The sequence below is a fragment of the Sphaerodactylus townsendi genome, linkage group LG05, assembly GCF_021028975.2.
Source record: "Sphaerodactylus townsendi isolate TG3544 linkage group LG05, MPM_Stown_v2.3, whole genome shotgun sequence".
Taxonomy (NCBI): domain Eukaryota; kingdom Metazoa; phylum Chordata; class Lepidosauria; order Squamata; family Sphaerodactylidae; genus Sphaerodactylus; species Sphaerodactylus townsendi.
The window spans coordinates 70343126-70359009 of record NC_059429.1 but is presented as its reverse complement, the minus strand read 5'-3'; the positions used below and the strand labels follow the sequence as shown (position 1 = coordinate 70359009).

The following is a 15884-nucleotide window of genomic DNA, read 5'->3' as shown; positions in this document are numbered from 1 at the left end:
TGTTACAAGAACATGAACCTAGGAGTAAGTTGTCCCCCCCGCCTCAGAAGGTCTGTAGTTGTCTCACCAAAGGAGACCCAGCCACCACTGCAATCTGTTTATCCAATTGAAGATGCTGGTCCAGGAGCCCTCTCAAGTGATGGACCTGCTCCAGTGGGGAGAATGCAACCCCATCCAGAACAGAAAATATCCCAATTCCTTGATCAAATCTTCCCTCCACCAGTAAAGTCAACATTTTGTTGTTTTTCATCCTACACAGGATGAAAAAAACTTATGTCCCTTTTTTGGGACTCCCTTTCTATAATATTACCTGAAAACAAAAGGTCATGATTGTTGCCAAAAGTGACATTTCTCTGATTTTTGTTGTTTTTTCTGTATTTTTACTCATATTAGGTGGGATTAGAGCCACAACAACCTTTTCTTTAGCAAACAGGATGACTGGCTTGTCTTCCAGAGCATATATTTAGTGATCCTTGGAATATTGCCCCTAGATTTATTAAATTAATACGCCACTAGTCTGTTTTAACAAAGCAGTTCTCCTCAGCACAAATTCAAACAGCTCTTTCACACTACACTTGTTAACGACAGACTAAAGTTATTTTAAGACCACAGATAGCAGGCAAGCAGAATCAAGGAAAAAAATTACAGTATTTGTGGAGCAACTCTGCAGGCATCCTTCCCCAGCATCATCTTTTCACTCATCTAATACCCCACCAGCCACCCGTCATATGTTATAATAAAAATGATTCCTTTCAAATATATTTGAACTTCTATCATTATGCAAAGTATGCAAGACAGAACTTATTTTGTCCATTTCTATAACCAGTTTTCATGATCAAAATGACTTTTCCAATCAACTTACCTTCCCTGCGACTGTCCGGCACGTCGCCGAGGCCTGGGGACAAGCCCCCTGCCCTGTGACTCCGGAGCGGTCATGCAGGGAAGGGGGGGTGTCCCCTGGCCTCAGCGATGCACCGGACGGTCACAGGGAAGGTAAGTCAATCAATGCCCAAGTACCGCCATCTTCCTTGGTAGTTTCCCTATGGACTTGGTTCTCGTGTGCGAACGGGTCCTAGTGGCTTGGCTATCGGTGTCATGTATGCTGACCCAACCCCCACCGTGGCCATGCAGAAATGGCTGGTGTCTAGAAGAACCATGAGCTTCTAAATCATATGTGTAACAGGAAGGGCACATAGTCAAGTGGTTTCTGCTCTGCTACAGATAAATCTCTTGTAATGGACTGTGGCTCAAGGTAATTCCATAGATAGTCGATCAGCAACCTTAATATTTATAAAATATATTATTTTAGGCCACATATAAAACAATTAAAGAAATGTGACATGCAATTCAATTAGGCCCGTTCCACACATGCAGAATAATATACTTTCAATCTACTTTCACAACTGTTTGCAACAGTGTTTTTGTTGATGACAGTATACCTCAGTAACTGCTGGGCCAATTCCTCTGAAAATTCCCAACCACTATAGTCAGCCAGGTGAGAGTGTTTTTAGATGTTCACATTCCTGAAATTTCACACCTGGCCCAGGTAAAACACCTTTTTCCTGGCGCTCCCTGGTGAAGGACATGCTGCTGCCTGTGTGTAACTGTCACCCTTAGAATGTTTGTGCTGCTTAGAATGTTCACTCAGATGGCCAGATATGAGCAGTGAAAACAGCACATAGGCAGTAACTCGAGTGGAAGTGAAACACATACACACACATACACACAAGGGAGAGGGAAGGGAGGGAGAGGTAGGGGTGGCATGCAAAGGAAGAGAGGGAGGGAGAGGAAAGGGACAGAGGGGGAGCCATGCAAGGGAAGAGAAGTGAGAGAGGGGAGAGAGTGAGGGGCGACATGCAATGGATGGGAGGGAGGGGCCAGGCACCCTAGATTCCCTGAATACTGCAGTTACAGTTAATAAAACCAGGCATGCATTACTCAGGAGTAAGCACGGTACAGCAACTGTGACATACTTTGAATGGCTGCGTCGCGCCCCTCAGAGGGTTTCCTCAGAAGCGACACCCATTGCCACCAACCAAACTTACTCCCAGGTAAAGGATCATGACCAGCCAGTCTAGATGTGTGGGAGTGGTGCCTTTCCATTCCCCCCCTCCCCAAGGAATGCGGGCACACACATCAAGGACATCGCACAGTATCAGGCTGCGTGTTTGCATGAGCATGTACTGCTGGCCTCTGCAATTGATTTGCTGCTACTGTTCCTTTTCCATTTCACCACAATAAGCCACAGCAACGCGTGGCTGGGCCCTGCTAGTATGAAATAAAAATCTGGTGAGGATGGGAAATTTCTGGATGTTCCCAAGAAATTGACATAATTGTGGGTATTCATGACAGCAACCTTGCATCCAGAGAGTATTTGAATAGGATCTGACTGAAAGGGATAAAAGCATCCTCCAGTACATACTCTAAAAGTTTTTGTAACAGTGTCAGAAATATGACATTTTTTTAACTGAAAGTATTTTAGATCCCCTTTTTTCCAATTAACATTTTTCTAAGCATTTTTTATTAGTCCTATATTCAGAATCCACAGGAAATCCATGGATGAGCTGTTTCCTCCCCAGCCTATAAGCCTCAAAAGGTAAGAAATCCTTTAAACCCATGCCTTTTGCAGCCTGTTTAAATTAGTGAGATGCTAATCTCACATTTTACGGGTCATAGAAGATGCTGAAGCCTAGACTGGAGTACATGCGGAATGTTTTGGACTTTTGAGAGTGAGAACTTGAGAGATGAATTGATCCATTTAGCTGCTGAACTATCAATCTTTTTAACACACTGAACTTCTCGTAGTGGAAAATTCAAACTGTATTTCCACAATCTGCTCTTAAATATACCTAGGAGAATTTTTGCTACATAGCTGCCACATTTCAATTTCTGGCCAACATTCACCACACTTCTGCTGTGAAACCATATTTGTCTTCAATTTTAAACTGGTCTCATTTGAAGGTGGCTATTAGATTTCTTGAAAAGTGTACAAGTAGATAAATTTCAGCCTAAGCAAAAGTCCAGTGGTGTATTTGCCTATGGTACATAGGGTACCCTATGTCCCCAAGTGCCCCGCCCCCATGAAGGGCGCAAAATTTTCAGGTTTGTTTGTGTGTTTTTTGTATTCTTTAGTGTTTTTTCAGTTTTTGGCTTGCAGGGAGGGCAGTTTTTAGGCTAGCAGCACCACAATTTCAGGAATTTTTCAGGAGACTCTCCTGATAATACCACCCAAGTTAGGTGAGGTTTGGTTCAGGAGGTTCTGGGGGTTCAGGGGGTTATGGATTCCCAAAAGTGGTGCCCCCATCTATTGTTTCCAATGGGAGCTAATAGGAGATGGGGCTATGGGTCCATAACTTTGAACCCCCTGAACCAAACTTTACCAAACCTGGGTGGTATCATCAGGAGAGTCTCCTAAAGATACCCTGAAATCTTGGTACTGATAGCTTAGTAATGGCACCCCTGGTAGTAGGCACACTCAAAATGTCCCCAGATTCTCCTTTTAAACCCACCCCCTTCAGTATGGACTTAAAGGGAGAATGTGAGGTCCACCGTTTAAACATTGAAAGTGATGCTGTTTCAGGGTGGGGGAGAATCCACCCCAAAACAGCATCATTTTCAATATTGTTTTAACTGGGGAACCCAGATTCTCCCTTTAAGGTGGATTTAAAAGAAGAATCTGGACTCCCTAGTTTAAACTCCATTGAAAGTGATGCTGTTTGGGGGTGGATTCCACTGAAGGTGTTTTGTGAGAGATGATGCTGACATTTGTTTGGTAAACATTTTGCTGGGGGTGATTTGTGAGAGATTTACATGCTTAATACCCATTTGCACTGACTTGGAGCTGTTTCTCAGGCTAACAACCTACTTCATAGGGTTGGTGTGAGGACAAAATTAGGAGAGAGCCATGTATGTTTTGCTGGGGGTAGAAGGTGTTTTGTGAGCTGGTGCAAAAAATCATTGTTTGGTCGTGGTGGGGGAGGGTGGCAAACTCAGGTTTTGTCACCGGGCTCCAGTTTGCCTAGATACGCCTCTGCAAAAGTCTAGTTAAAAGGGGGGTTTGGGGGTTGGATTAAAAAGTACATATTTTGGAAGTTTGAAAATAACCCTACATTGGTAAGATTGCCAACTCTGGGTTAGTTAATTCCTGGAGAATGAAGATGAAATCTTGGAAAGGAAACTCAGCAGGGGTATGATGGCACAGACTGTACCCTCAGGAGAACTGATTTCTGTGGTTTGGAGATGTTGCAGTTCCAGGAGTTCTTCAGGCCTCACATGAAGGTTGCCAATTTATGGATGTCAGTGCATATGTTCTCCTTATTTTTGAGACACTGTTCCCTTCTAACCATACATATATATTCTCATTGGATTCTACCACAGAGTAAGAGTTTGGATTTATATGCCACCCTTCTCCCTTGACTCAAGAGGATTTACAAGCTCCTTTCCCTTCCTCTCCCCACAACAGATACCTTGTGAGGTAGGTGGGGCTGAGAGACCTCTGAAGAACTGTGACTAGCCCAAAGCCACCCAGCTAGCAAGTAGGAGTGAGGAAAAATCTGGTTCACCAGATAAGAAGCCATCACTCAAGTGGAGGTATGGGGAATTAAACCCAGTTCTCCAGATTAGAGTCCATCTGCTCTTAACCACTACACTGCAACAAGAGCCAGGAGGGATTGGAAACCTTGGAACCTACATGGATAAAAAGTCATGCAGCACAAGCTGTAATGAGTAGGAGAATCAGGCAAGATAATTTGTTTGCTAAACTTAACACTATGAGTGCATTGAAGGAAAAGAAGGATTCAACTGTAAGTAATTTTCGGCACTCACTATTGTTTTTAGATGGTGAACTAAGTAATGAGATCACATAAACATAGGGTTGGCAGTTCAAAATGTTGTCCTGGCATCCAGCAGAATCCTGGTAGGGGACATGGGTGCAGCTGGCAGTGATAGTAAGATGTAATTTCTGGAAAAATCTGGAAATGATGTCATGTCACACTAATATCACCAGAAACTCTATGGTAAATTTTTCTTATAAGTGGTGTCATGCCATCAGCCCGACAGCCATTTGAAAAAAATTACTTTATACTTTTCTTGCACTTTTACAGTTCTGTTTGTTGATGGAAGAAAATTAGGTCAACTACTGGCTTGTGTGTTTACAACCAAATGGTTTCATTTCTTTGTGCTTCCCTCTGGAAGGCTAAGGGTGCAAATTGACACAAGCACCATTTTAAATCTGAATACCTGAGCAACACTTTGCACAAGGCCTTATGTTCACAAGCTAGACATTTTCCCCCATTCTTCCCCTCTGTTTTAAAACATCCAGCCTGATGAAAAGTTCTGCCGATAGCTCCCTACTGTTTTTTGTTATTTTGTAATAAACATTTTTTTAAAAAAATCAGAAAAATACACAAGTATCATTAAAGGTTTGTATGAAATAATGGTTCAGGCACCTGTGGAAAAAACTGCACCACTTTTGAACAGCCCTTTAAATAAAAGTTCAGAAGGAAAACTTATTTTGGCTGCAATCCACAACCCACTAACTTTAGAACTGTTCCAATAAATCCAACATGACTGCTTCATGGTTAAATGGATTTTGGATTGCAGCCTTTCCTAGTTTGGCCTTGTAATTATAATGAGATTTGGGGTTTGAGCTTTATCAAAATGCATTCAAGAAACATAGCACCTCAGACAGTATTACTACCACAGTATTAAAAAGTGCATACATGAACATGGGCTTTGTTCTGAGACTTTTCAATAAAAGTACATTCTTTGTTGGATTTGATTCATGCTTAGTTTGAGGAAAGTAACATTCAGCTACTAAGAATGGCACCTGTTCTAACGAATCATGTGAACCTTCTCATAAATCACCCTTTTATTGTATCACAAAGTCTACAGATCAAAAAGTTCTGAACATACTTCCTTTAGTTGAAGAGCAGAAATCACAACAGCCTTTTAAGCAAAGCCATTCTCCTACCCACGCCAATACATTCTTTTCCTTAATTACCTTTAAAGAGCTAGAGTATTCCTTCATTTACATTTTCTAGTACATTTAAAGGATCTTAGTTCTTCATAAATGAACTTTCCCCTTCCTCCTCCCAATATTTTAACTTACAATAAATTATTATCACTTCTGATTGCTCAGTTTTTTTGCAGTTATTTAGTGAGCCAAATTACAGTCCTGAAATATGCTTTATCTGGCCGAGAAACAATCTAGACCTGCCATACTCAGCATTTACTAAATGAGAAAAAATGTTAAGTGTAACAAAGAGTTTATAAAAGCTTAATATACAAAACCAACTGCCCAATTCAGAGGTCGCCATACCTGGTGTGGAGATGGATCAGAATGTGTATAAATTTGTGTATTTAATCAAGGATTAATTCAAATGAAACAAGGATTTAAGAATCAAAATGGAGTGTCTCTGTATAGTGACCAGCAAAAGCTTGCATTTTAGCAAAGGTCAAAGGAATGTTACCACTATGCAGGCAGGCTACAGATAACATCTTTTGGGATCTTGTCTACGTGACAGCAGAAAGGTGCATTTTATGACATTGTGTTAGAACTAGCTAAATCAAGGTGATTAGTCAAATGATAAATAAGAGTTTTTCTATATAGTTAAATGAACATAGAAAGAATAGAGAGTGATTCATATTCACATGTATTAGTATTTCACTATAATTCTATTGTGTTAGAATCATTGTATTAGAATTATGTTTTAACAAAATCAAACTGGGAGAAGTTTTATGACCCTATAGAATGCTGCATGGCCTAGATGCATAGCTGTAGGCCATAGCTCTCTCTGAGAGCCAACCAAGAATAACAGGTTTTTCTTGTAGACAGCAAGCCAACTTTATGGCTGTAGTCCTTTGTATATGCATATGGGCAAGGATGTAGCCGCTGTCTACAGCCTGCAGTTTGAATTACATGCAGGAAAGCGGTGGACGAGAATATGGGGTTTGTCTTCATGTACAAACCAGAAGACAGATCTGACGCAATTAGATTCTTAAGGGGTATGGACCATAATACGTGAAGTAGGTGGACTGTGTGGACGCCTTTGCATCTTACAAAAAAACTCAGGTCTTCTCGATACTGTGTGTGACTCTCACTCTGAGAGCCACCTGAGTGGGGGCGGGCCTCTCAGCTTGAGAGGTACCTCATAGGGCGTGCCTCTCCTTCGGGAGAAGGTCACCTCCTGGTCTCTAAAGTTTGTGCTCTTTCCCTCGTGGGGTTGTGAAGGTCACCTTTCTTGGACTTTATATCTGTATTCTGTAACCTTCTAAATGCAGTGCCTCCCTCTGAAGGAGAGCCTTTATATTCTGTAACGTTCTGAATTCTGGTTCTATCACTCGAGGGCACTGGGGAGTGTTCACATTCTGTAACTTGCTATATTCTGCTAAGTAAACTGTCTGTTTGTTTTCTAATGTCAGATGCCTTTTTGCTTTTATTTCTAACTTAGTTTTTCTTAAAACTAACCCAGCTGTGTAGGACCAGAGAGGCGGCTCTGGCCCCACACTGGTAATGGCTCTGCCACCATGCCACTGAACCACCTCCAGAGAGCTTTCAGGCAACATGGCGGTACAGCAAAAAAACAAAACAAAACAACCTGATTGCCTGGAAGCTCCTTCCTAGGGCTTAATGGAATTGGACGGCATGAGTCCAAAGCTGTGGCTGCAGCATTACTGGCTCAAAAGTCCAGGTGGAAGCCAATTACAGTTGGCTCCATTCCCAGGAACCTTCCATGCTGTGGTGTGGCAACACTGTACCATGTTCGGGCATCCCAGAGTCCGCAGCATCTGTCTGCTGACACTTTTGTTCCTCTGCCAGGGTAAGTGCCCTGGAGAGGGCAAATCTCACAGTGTGGGCTCATGCTGCATCCAGGAGTTTATTCAGGGCTCCCTTTGGATTGGGCTGTTAGTATCTAAGCAAAGGATTATTCAGTAGCAATAAATTATTTGTTGTTTCTCCAAAACATATTAAAAATTCACAGTACATTTAGATCATCCCTTAGCTTTTTTGTTCCCAACCCAGAATGGAAGCAGTGATCATTAGTTAAATTGTCTATGTACTTTTTGAAAAATATCTTGTTTGAAATGAGCCCTCTACACCTCATCAGTAATTACAAAACTTAGAATGTTATCAGTCCCCCACAACTGTCTGTAGTATAAAACAAAACGTTTTCCATTGTGTCAAAATGTCACAATATATCACACCACATGAAAATAGGTGTCCTTGAAATCAAGGACTTCAAGCCAAAAAGTTCCCTGACAGAAGGGGAAGGATATCTAACAAGGAAAGCATTCTAAACTTAGGAACATGAAAGAACTTGTTTCGATGTTTGAGGTCCAATATCAGCCTCTTTTCCCCATCTTTCTTATGGATAAGGAAATACCTGGAATAGAACCTCCCCTCTGAAAAATGGGGAGCAAGATGACTTCTTGCACCTTTTTGAAGCAGTGTAATTATCTCAGCTGCAAGAAGCAGTGACAAACAGCCTGAGGAAGGTGGTACAGGAAGATAAGGATAGATAGTTTTGAAACACAACTGATAACTAGAATTTGTTATCAACAGGACCCAGTAATCCTGGTAATAATAGTCCAAACATCAGAAGACATTGACAAGCAGTCAAAAAATGGAAATTCTAAGACCTGTATTCATGTCACGTGTTTTCTCTTTACCTTGTGTTTTTGGTGGGAATGTTTACCCAGTTGAGCAGGCATGGATGAGGATCTATATTGGGAATTTTCATAGTGGTTCAGTTTATCTTACGGAATGACATGGAAAATACCTCTGTTTAAAGGCTGACATGGTCTGGGAAGTAATACCCAAAAACTTGCTAGTGAGACAAATTTTCCTGATCCTGTTGAGGACAGTGTCCTCACCAAACAGGGTCTTGTCTTCGGTGGGAATGTCCTCTACTCTAGCCCTACTCTAACCCTAGTCCTCTACTCTAACCCTAGTCAGAGGTAAAGAGCCTTGGAGCCAAGCATATCTCCTTAGTATGACTGCAGAGGTTGTTGCCCAGCTAGTGCTGTCAGTGACTGTCATGCAGCATTTAGCTGCTGCTTGGCCCATCTGAATCCCTCAGCAAATAAAACCTAAATGTGCATAGTTGTGTTGGACATTTGATATATTCGTCAAGGATAATGACATTTGTGTTGTTATTTGTGAGATTTATGTAAAATATACATTGTGTAAAATATATATTGGTATCTGGTTTCTGGAACCTATGCTTTTAACTAGCCATTTTTATTCTGTACTAGTGGTACCCAGCCATGCGTTGCTGTAGGTTATTGTGGGGAAATGGGAAAAGAATAGTAGCAGCAAATCAATTGCAGAGGCCAGCAGTACGTGCTCATGGAAACGCACAGCCTGATACTGTGCGATGTCACTGATGTGTGTGACCGCATTCCTTGGGGGGGGGAATGGAAAGGCACCCCTCCCACATGTCTAGACTGGCTGGTCATGATCCTTTACCTGGAAGTAAGTTTGGTTGGTGGCAATGGGTGTCGCTACTAAGTAAACCCTCTGAGGGGCACGACTCAGCCATTCAAAGTATTTCATGGTTGCTTTACCGAGCTTACTCCTGAGTAATGCTTGCCTCGAAGGCAACCTGGTTTTCTGAACTGTAACCTCAGTATTCAGGGAATCTAGGCTGGCTGGCCCCTCCCTCCTCTCCCTTGCATGCCACCCCTCACTCTCTCCCCTCCCCTCTCCCTCCACTAGGGTGGTGGGTCATATCCAGGTGCTGGGCCCCCTCCCTCCCTTGCATGCCACCCCTCACTCTCCCCTCCCTCACTTCTCTTCCCCTGCATGCCTCCCCCTCTGTCCCTTCCCTCTCCCTCCCTCTCTTCCCTTGCATGCCTCCCCCTCCGTACCTTCACTCTCCCTCCCTCCAGCTGTCTTTTACATTCAAGCTTGTTCAATATGGGTGTGGAATATGGGTTAGGAAGTAGTTAAGTGGTGGTTGGATGTGAGAGAAGGCAGAGTGAGGAGTGTGAGGATGAGCTGAATGTGTATGAGAGTATTGTGACAGTAGTGGGTGAGGCACAGAGAGTGAAAGGTAGCTGTGCGTGAAGGGGGGGAGCCCCACCTGATGTCTGTGCTACAGTGGCGGTGTATGTGTGTATGTGTTTCATTTCCACTCGAGTTATTACCTATGTACTGTTTCCACTGCTCATATCTGGCCATCTGAGCAAACATTCTAAAGGCATGGACATTCTAAGGGTGACAGTTACACACAGGCAGCTGCATGTCCTTCACCATGGAGTGCCAGGAAAAAGGCGTTTTACCTGGGCCAGGTGTGGAATTTCAGGTATGTGAACATCTACAAACACTCTCGCCTGGCTGACTAGAGTGGCTGGGAATTTTCAGAGGAATTGGCCCAGCAGTTCCTGTGCTAGACCACCAGGAACAAACTCACAGTTTGCTTTATATATATATAGACTAGCAGGATACCCGTGCTTTGCTACAGAGATTATGGGGTCCCACCATGAGGCTTCCTATCCTGTGGTAGACCTGTCCCTGCACTTTGAATGTTGTCATGAAATTGCTCTCTTTTATCTCTCAGGCTCCAAAATACGTCATTTGGAAGCATCCATTGTATTTCCGGGAAGCAGAAAGAAAGTGTTCTGCCATTGGATGCTGATGAGTGAGAAGGCTGTGAAGAGGTTCAGGGTAGGGTTGAATGGCAGGGAGCTGAACTTTACTGCCACTGCAGCACATTCCTGGGGGCTCATCCCGCCACTTCAAAGCATGACACCAAGCACAGGGCAATCGAAGTCCAAGAGCAATCACTTTGTCTCCATGGCAGTAATCCAATGTGAGATCCAGCATTCAAACCCGAACAAATATTTTTTAGGGGTCCAAGGTGATAATTTGATTTGTAATCTTTTTTTTTATTTCTTTTGTATTTGGACAATGTAGCGGTCTGGTTAACATGAGGGTTGTTAGAGGAATATTTTTTCACAGCCTCTCTATGAATTTCGGGGTGACATTCAGCATACTTCATCACAGCTTCTCTATTAACTTCAGGGTGACATTCAGCATACCTCATCACAGTCTGTCTGTGAACTTCGGGGTGACATTCAGCATACTTTTTCACAGCCTCTTTATGAACATTTGGGTTGTTTTTTGCATATTTTGCAGCAGCTTCCTGTAGTTGTCTTTTTCTAACCAAATCTGTAAATTGCTTTCTGCATTTAATCCCTCTCCTTCCTTTAGCTGTTCCAACAGAAGGAACAGGTTCATATGCGGTGAGGAAGTCGGTGGTAGAATCCAGTTGGGCCACCATTGGCTCAATTGTGCGTGTTGTTTGGTGGGCATTATCAGAACTTGTTGATTCAACACATGGAAGTATAGCACCAAAGTGCCCTTCATTAAAATCTCCTGTGAAATGAATAATTTTTACCCCCTGTACTGCATCCTTTAGCTTGGCAAGCAGGCTTTTAACTGTCACCTTTAGAATGTTCGCGCAGATGGCCAGAGTTCAACAGTAACGCAGATGGCCAGAGTTCAACAGTAACGCAGATGGCCAGAGTTCAACAGTAAATGTGTAATAACTTGAGTAAAACTGAATATTTTGAAAAATCCTTTCTTAGTGAGCACCTAAACCACATATTGAACAGGTGTGCCAAATTTCAACTTTGTAGGTTGGGTGGTTTTTGAGTTCTTTTGATGAGTCAGTCAGTGAATCAGTCAGTGGTATTTTGCATTTATAGATATAGATAATGTGTACACGAATTAAATATATTTTTGATAATACTGTATTGTTGTTATCTTAACCCCTACAGAAATATTGATATAGTTAGGGACAAAGTTTTTCCTCTCCTTTTCTTTGCAACCTTGTTAAAAGGTTACTCATCAGCAAGATAAAATAGCTACTGGATGGGAGGATGCGTAAAAAGGAAAAAAAATAGAAAGACCTGCTTTGAAGAACTGAACCTGAGAAGTTCTGACTATACAGGCAACATGTTGAAGTTATATCAGGAAGACATATACAACAGGTGGGATTTAGGCTTTCTCTAATGAGGAAAAATATTCTAAATCCATTCTTGGGTCAAATACAAAAGCTCTCTAAATATGAAACTGAATGAAAGCAGTTTGTGTGTTTGTATAAATCCAATAATTCCATTAGCTTCCTGAACGATGTTGGTTTTCCTTCATGATCCCCAACTGACTATAATGCTATGATTGGGGTTGATAAGCTGCAAAAGCCACCTAAATGAGGTCAGTGTCAGGGAAACAAACTCCCAAAATAAGTCCAGGGACAGCCACTTAAAAGACTCTCCCATGTCAGAGAGAACCCCTTTCTGACATCACACAATGAAAAAAGAATTTAGTTTCTTTAAAGGGACAGTTAAGGAAGAAAAACCATGAAATCATCTGCTAGAATTTCTGTCTGCAAAACCATGCCCCCTATTAAAGTTCCTCATAAAAGCCTTTTGCCTAGTTGCTTCCATATGTTCCCAAAACCTCATCATTATTGCTGCTGAAAGGCAAAAGTAGTTAATAGGCTGTGGTTTGGCACTGACCCGAGGAGACCTTAAGACCTTGATTTTTCCCTTTCAAATTGCTAATTAACCAGTTTAATAAAATGGTTTGAATCTGACCAAAGAACTCACTTCAACCAGTATGTATCCTATAGAGCTGTTGGTTGGGAAGCTCAGAATAAAACGTCTGTGCCAACAGTGTGAAACCATGGGATTATATCTGGGTTAATGTGTACTGCTCTTTCACAGAGCAGAAGGTTAAATGGGAGAGAGGGAATGAATCCACAGTTCTATCTTTAGTTGTCAGTCAGTCAAGTATTTATTGTTTGAGCCATTGGCTATAACAATACAAAAATACATGCAGTTAAAACAGTAACTTAGTTAAAACAATAATTTAAATTAAAAAAAAATTTAGTTTTACATTAAAATATAAATTATTAGTGTTCACAATCTCTAAATTAAAATGCCCCATCAAATACGTCAGATGTTTTTGCAGTTTCTTCAGCTAGTCTAAGTTAATCTCCAGTACTTTTACAAACATTACTAGTTCAAACAGCTGCTTTTAAATTACTTTTGCTCTGTGAGTTTCCTTAGGCCGCTATGTAAGCAAAGAGAGCCATCTTATAAGAAACATAGGGAATCAATATCCCATAATAAGAAAAATTAGTTTGTCATCATCGGACAAAAGCTGTCCTAGGTACGTATTGGCTCCAAAACCTTTTCCTTATTTCAGAATATAAAGGACAGGAGAGTATGTAGTGGAAGAGATCCTCGGTGGCTCTTGTTTCTTCCCACAGATACAAAAAAAGCGCTTTGAGAAAATGGTACTCGTGTGTAGGTAGTCTGCCACTAAGCACTGCTGAAGGCATTGTACCATGAAATCTAATAGAAGTATAAGCTATTCTTAGATTTTCTTATTAGTGTAGTGGTCAGATATGTAGCTGCCTAATATGATCTCTTTTAAATAGTTTATACCCATGGAGCAGTTTTGTCTGAACTATTTTAATTGTCTTTTTTCGTTTATTCCTTGGCATCTTCTCTGCACACTCCAGTCTCTCGAGAGTTCCAGCATTTGGATGTTGAAACTCTTAATAGGATCATTCTGGAATAGTAAGTACCGGAGATCTAATTTTTTCGAAAAGGTAGAGCTGTTTTATTTTTTTTGTCATCAGGAGAGTAAAAGACTGATGACCAAAGGATTCCTTTATTATCTGGAGCCAAGCTTTTTTTTCCAGGCCCTTCGAAGATTAGCGGTAAGATGGGCACGTGATTCAATTGATGGTAAATCTAACTCTGCCCTCATTAGTGCAGCCGGTGTTCCCTTTGGCAGCATCAAAATCCGTCTTTAAAAAAGGTTCTGAATGGATTCCAGTGTCTTGAGTATAAGGTCATTCCAGCCCCAAACTTCTATTCCATATAACATATGTGAGATGACTTTACTTTCAAACAGTTTTATAGCTGGATCTACAAGACAACCACCTTTTGAGTAATAGAATCTCATAATTGCCCCTATCCCTAGTTCTTGAGAAGTTTTTTTTTAGATACATACGTACAGTACCAAGATGTGCATGGACTGCAAAAGAGAGTACTTAATCAGAACCCAAGTTTTGCATAGAAGATACATGTCAATACATGTGGAACATCTGAATAGCTACATACTTTATTTCCTTGTAAACAAAACAAAGAAAAGAAATGTACAACAACAACAATGATAACATAAATATAAACATGACTTTCTAAAAATAGCTTACAGATATTGGGAAATAAATCCATATATGCTTGTCATCTTCCTGCTATTCATTCAGATTTTTTCCCTTTCAAACACCTTCTTCCCACTTTTTGTTTGTTCCTTTTCCTTCTCTCTCTCCCCTCCCCCACTCTCTTCCCAGCTTTCTCCCTAGCTATTCTGAAGGTGGGTAAGGCACAGACATACATGTCTAACCTCATAAATCCCCACATTCAGTCATTTTAATCCATGCCACTTCCTTCCCTGTAATTCAAGCTATATGTTGGAACTCACTCCTGGCAAACATTATTAAGTTTAATAAAATAAATAAATAAATGCCCAACAGCCTAGTCTGTATATGAAAGCATTCGTCAGACCACAGTGAGCCATGATGCTGGCACCATGGTATTCAAGCTTTTAACATGGGTTCCTCTCTCCCCACCATATCTGCTTTGTTAAATTTTCCCTCATCTAATTTTTCTGCAATACCAAGCTTTCTGAAGATGCCCTGACAAACTCTCCCTCACTGGCACCCCAGGAAACCTATGCTTACCTGTCTTTGAAGATGTTCCGTGACTCCTTCTAACATTCTTTTAGTATAATTTTTATATAAAGAGATCTGCTATAGAATATATGGCTTAAAAACAATTTAAAAGCCCATCAAGTGTTCACAGAATGGCTTCCAAAACTCTTGTATCCATCCACAAAGATGTTAAAAAATAAGACATCTTGGTCCATTTCACACAAAGGAATTAAAACATCTTGCTGACATTTTAAAAAGAACCATTTTGCCTTTTTTCTTCCCCACAGCATGGAAGAAATAAAACATTGCCAGCAAAACTGGTTATTTTTCAGCAGCCCCCCCACCCCCTCCACTATCTGACTGAAGCTCATCAGTTTCATTTTGTTGCACCCACCATGTTGTGCTGCATGGGATTCTCCATTCCTGCCTTCGTTTGCTGAAGGCTTCCCACAGAAGCATCCTCTGCTAGCTGCTAATCCATACATGATTTCGCTGTAAAAAGTATATGAATAAAGTTTGTTTTGTCCGGTGATCCCATTAACTTTTCTTTTTTTTCTTTTCTTTTTTTTTGTTTTGAGTTATGATGATACAATGTGAGAACTACAGTCACTCAGGGCTAGTCTACCTCCCACTAAGAAGAAATGGGTAGACCTGGCCTCTGCAGAGGTCAGTCTACCCATTACTTTTGACTAGGGTAAACCACCCTCAGAGAGCAGGTCTATCCTTGATGGCGGACAGGTCTAATAATTGGAGGAAGAGCAACCCTTCAAGTGGCTCCAATTCTCATATCATGATGCACCTCCCTCAAAACAAACAAAAAAGGAAAAAAAGACACGTGTGGAATCGCCAAGCAAAATTATCTTTATTCATGTACTTTTTAAATGGAAATAGCAAACAGAGGAGCTGGTAGCAAAGGAAACCTATCTGAGAAACCTTCAGCAAATAATGCAGACACGAAGGCTCTGCAGCAGCAGAAAATGGCAAGCATGAGCTGTGAAAGCTGGTAAGTCAGGCAGGAAAAATAAAATGTCCCCTGCTTTCTGCGCTGCAAGCAGAGAATGTTTTGAAAGCAACCTGAAGGAAAAGAAACACTATTTAGTGTTTTTGAAATAAAATTCTTTGAGGGGAATCCCCCGCCCCCAATGTTAGCTG

At 41.3% G+C, this 15884-nt stretch overlaps 1 protein-coding gene across 2 annotated transcripts in view; it reads right to left on the bottom strand.

Moving 5' to 3' along the window:
• TRABD2B (TraB domain containing 2B) overlaps window positions 1-15884 on the bottom strand; it is a 345777-nt gene that overhangs the window by 131822 nt on the left and 198071 nt on the right. The gene's annotated exons all lie outside the window — the stretch shown is intronic.